Raw genomic sequence first — 3,987 nt, forward strand, 5'->3', positions numbered from 1 at the left:
GTATTTTTAGTAGAGGCAGGATTTCACTATGTTAGTCAGGCTGGTCTGGAACTTCTGACCTTGTGATCTGCCCACCTCAGGCTCCCAAAGAGCTGGGATTACAGGCATGAGCCACCACACCCAAAGGCCATGCTTTTTTTTTTTTTTTTTTAACAGAGTCTTGCTCTGTCACCAGGCTGGAGTGCAGTGGTGTGATCTTGGCTCACAGCAATCTCCACCTCCCGGGATCAAGCAATTCCCCTGCCTCAGCCACCTGAGTAGCTGGAACTACCAGTGCACGCCATCATGCTCGGCTAATTTTTTGTATCTTAGTAGAGACAGGACTTTTAACACATAGGTTCTGCACTGCATCAGTTACCAATCCAACACGCCAAACTGACAGAGCTTTTAAAATCTTTTTTTTATTGTTGTTGTTTTTGCATTGTCCAATTACCAGGCCCTACACTCCTTAACCAATATAGTAAGAGTGTATGTGTAACAGAGAAAATCACTTTTATTTCAGGGATTGAGGACATTATTTATTTATTTCCTTATTTACTTAAAAGATTCTGCAGGAATGAGATTTTGGAGATCACACTATGTGAGTAATAAGTCCACATTTTATTTTTTTTACTGGATACCTTTCTAGGAAGAATTGTCCCATAAAGAAATGAGGAATGAAAATGAAAATGAAGAAATTTTCATTTCTCACACTTGGCTGAATTTTTTACATTTGTTGCTAGGAGACTGAAGTCCTCTTGTGATATCATTGCTACTCAGGTTGGGAAACATCATGATGGTTACTTTATCTGCCTAGGGCTTCTGAAGCAGCATTTGAAGCTGCAGGCTTGAAAACCATGCAGGCTGGAAGAGTAGCTAAAGAAATATTTATTTGAGATGGCACATGTTTCTTCAGAAACTCAAGATGTTTCTCCCAAAGATGAATTAACTGGTTCAGAAGCCTCCACTAGGTCTCCATTTTGTGAACACACGTTCCCTGGGGACTCAGACTTAAGGTCAATGATTGAAGAAAATGCTTTTCCGGTTTTGTCACAAGGATCCTTGATAAAAAGGCCACGTTACACAGTTTGTGTCTCTGAGCCAGATAAAGATAATGATTTTCTTTCTCTGACCTTTCCCAGGAAACTTTGGAAAATAGCTGAAAGTGACCAATTCAAGTCTATTTCGTGGGATGAGAATGGAACTTGCAGAGTGATTAATGAAGAACTCTTCAAGAAAGAAATTTTGGAAGAAAGGCTCTTTACAGAATATTGGAAACTGACAGTATGAAAAGCTTAGTTTGACAGCTCAACCTCCACGTATTTAGTAAAATTTGACAGAATTTTCAAACATCTGCTTCTTTGGCCAACTTTCTGGCAGAAGAAAAACAAGTCTCTGTTTTAAGCAAAGTATTCAAAATATTTCAGTTACCATAAGTAGAATATAATATATGATTTTATTTTATACATCAGTAAACATGCTAATATATGCAGTAAGACCAAATTTCAAAAATTATGTGAAATACTAAGGTTATTTAATTTTTTGCAAACATTGAGGACAACTTGAGCATTAAACTTTCAGTGTCTTAAAAAATTTTGCCAACAACTTTGAATCTTATCAGTGAACTCCAAATAAAGATACCAAAGCCACTAGTGAAATGTCACTGTCAATATATAATATGTTTTCACTTGACAGTTTTATTAATTGAATGCTTTTTTCCCCAAAAAGTGCATTCTTTTTTTTTTTTTTTTTTTTTGAGACAGAGTCTCGCTCTGTAGCCCAGGCTGGAGTGTAGTGGCCTCGGCTCACTGCAAGCTCCGCCTCCCAGGTTCATGCCATTCTCCTGCCTCAGCCTCCCCAGTAGCTGGGAATACAGGCACCCGCCACCATGCCCAGCTAAATTTTTTTTGTATTTTTAGTAGAGATGGGGCTTCACCATGTTACCCAGGATGGCCTCGATCTCCTGACCTCATGATCTGCCTGCCTTGGCCTCCCAAAGTGCTGGGATTACAGGCGTGAGCCACCGTGCTCGGCTGCGCATTCTTAAAAATAGCCAAAAATGTGCATGCATTAGCTGATGACATTAAGTGTGTGTGATAATACAGAAATCTGAGACTTTACACATTAGATTTGTGATAATCGCTTGTCTCTTGGTTAAAAATGGCACTAAATCAACTTCTCCTTTGGTTTTAGTTACAGTTCTCGTAATCCAAATTTCAAACATGACTGTCCCCAACTTTCAGTAAGAATGAAGAGTTGGGATTAAAAATCCTTCTCCTGTGTCTACTTTATTTGCTGAAGATTTCAACAAGAAGCACTTTAGAGCAGGGTATAACATGGATAGTCATAATTCTGGCTTAGCTGCTGAAACTAGTGAAGAAAGTTCATTTCCAACCTCTACAAATTTAAATATGCCTCTAACAAGGAAGTATTGTGTCAGCTAGAGAATTGCTAGTTCAACTGACCCAGTCAGAAGCAGTTTTCCTCCTCCATCTTCAACTTCAGTTGGATCATCAGACCAAATTGCCACAGATCAACATGCTATTTTAAATCAGTTGACCAATATTCATATGCACTCTCATAGCACCTACATGCAAACAAATGGGCACATTGTGAATTTTGTTACAACCACAACTTCTCAATACCACATCACACCTCCCTTACAGAATAGCTTTTTGGGGCTGCCAGTGGAACAACTACTTTTCCAACCAGGTATTTTGAGGTATTAGTCAATGAGGCTCCTTATCCTAACCTGCCACCAGTAGGCAACCAGTGGTTCCAAATGCCTATGACATTTGATACATCAGCTGCCTGTCTTTCCAGGCCATCTCATCAACCATCTTCACTGGACAAACATCACCCTAATTACAACATATCTTCCACCAAAGGGGTAACAGATTATGCAGGACAACAGGGACTGAAATTTACATTGATAAAAAATTTTAAAATTCCTGCAATTCTCTTATTAAACAATAAAATTACATGTTTACCTTTATGGTTGCTTTTCCCTTATTTCTGAAAACAAGGTTAAGATTTCATAAAATGGTACTTTATTTCAGTGATGGGCTATTATACTATTTTTACAACATATGTGGACTTTTTGATCATTCAACAGGAAATTTGACATGCCCCTTTGTATGTTTATTTAGTTCTCTAAAGAGGAAAAAATAATAGAGTGCTTTAATCCATTTGCTGCTGCAACAACAGAATACCATCGACTGGGTAATTTGTAAAAAAACCTCATTTTGCTCATGTTTCTGGAGGCTGGGAAGTCCAAGGGGCTGCATCTGGTGAGGGTTCCTTTACAACATGGCAGGAGGGCATCATACAGTGAAGGACTTGTGATAAACAGAAAATCAGGGGCAAACTCATCCTTTGATCCAAAGCCCACTCACACAATAACTAACTTATTCTCAAGATAAAGCCATTGATCCAGTCATGATAGGTTGCACCCTCACAGCTAATCATTTCTTAAAGGTCCCACCTCCCAACACTATTACAATGGCTACAGAATTTCAATGTTAGATTTGGAGGGGACATTCAAAACCATGGCAGTGAGCAAGGGCAAAAAAAGGAACTGAAGCTAGCAAAAGGTAATAAGCAACTTCTCGAAGTCTGGCCTAAATCAAATGAGGGCCTAAATTAGGATGGCACAAAGGAAGGAACAAATGCACACATACACATGCACACACAAATAAAAACTCCGGAGAAAGCTTAACACAATATTTACTTCAGTATTTTCTCAGTTACATTTCCCTAGTTATTTTAAACTTGGATTTTAGTTGGCAAAGATCATCTTCATTACAGTTCATGCCTAGCCAGCTCAGTAAACATGATCATCATTATTTGCATCATCACTTGAGTAACAAAGTTCACATGATATTATACTCATGGACTGCATCACTGTCAGGACATGGTGGAATTTCACAGCTGGCATCAGCAACGGCCATTTCTGACGTTCCGTCAAAGCATTCCAGCAGGTTTTTGCCTTTAATAACCTCCTGCAAG

At 38.8% G+C, this 3,987-nt stretch overlaps 1 pseudogene across 1 annotated transcript; it reads left to right on the forward strand.

Annotated features, from left to right (window-relative positions):
• Positions 1–761: 761 nt before the first annotated feature.
• LOC100611768 (heat shock transcription factor, Y-linked-like) lies at positions 762–2,975 on the forward strand (annotated as a pseudogene). The gene is made up of 2 exons (NR_188996.1): positions 762–1,388; positions 2,173–2,975. The product of NR_188996.1 is annotated as a heat shock transcription factor, Y-linked-like, transcript variant 1 (transcript).
• Positions 2,976–3,987: the final 1,012 nt, after the last annotated feature.

The sequence above is a fragment of the Pan troglodytes genome, chromosome Y, assembly GCF_028858775.2.
Source record: "Pan troglodytes isolate AG18354 chromosome Y, NHGRI_mPanTro3-v2.0_pri, whole genome shotgun sequence".
In the NCBI taxonomy this organism is placed as follows: domain Eukaryota; kingdom Metazoa; phylum Chordata; class Mammalia; order Primates; family Hominidae; genus Pan; species Pan troglodytes.